Source organism: Primulina huaijiensis, chromosome 6 (genome assembly GCF_012295235.1).
Source record: "Primulina huaijiensis isolate GDHJ02 chromosome 6, ASM1229523v2, whole genome shotgun sequence".
In the NCBI taxonomy this organism is placed as follows: domain Eukaryota; kingdom Viridiplantae; phylum Streptophyta; class Magnoliopsida; order Lamiales; family Gesneriaceae; genus Primulina; species Primulina huaijiensis.
Window position 1 is genome coordinate 8,161,183 of NC_133311.1, and position 367 is coordinate 8,161,549.

Here is a 367-nt window from a genome sequence, read left to right on the forward strand (position 1 = left end):
AAATTCTCAAATTTTATAAATTCAACTCCTTGAATTTATTCTCTCCAAAATTCATAAATTCAACTTTTTGAATTTACTATCTCATAATTTAAGTATCATAAATTCAACTCCTTGAATTTACTATATCATAATATAAATTCAACTCCTTGAATTTATTCTCTCAACGGGAACAAACGATCCAGTGCTTGTGTGACTCTCAATGGTTCAGGGATACAGCTAGCCGTGGGTTCACAACTCCTTGTGATTCAGAATAACATTTATTCTTATTCGGGCTTACCCTAGTTAGCCCCATTCTTTTCATCAACACCTTGATCAAGAATGTCAGAACTCATTTCTGATTGCACCCATCGGCTCATGGTAAGAGCGT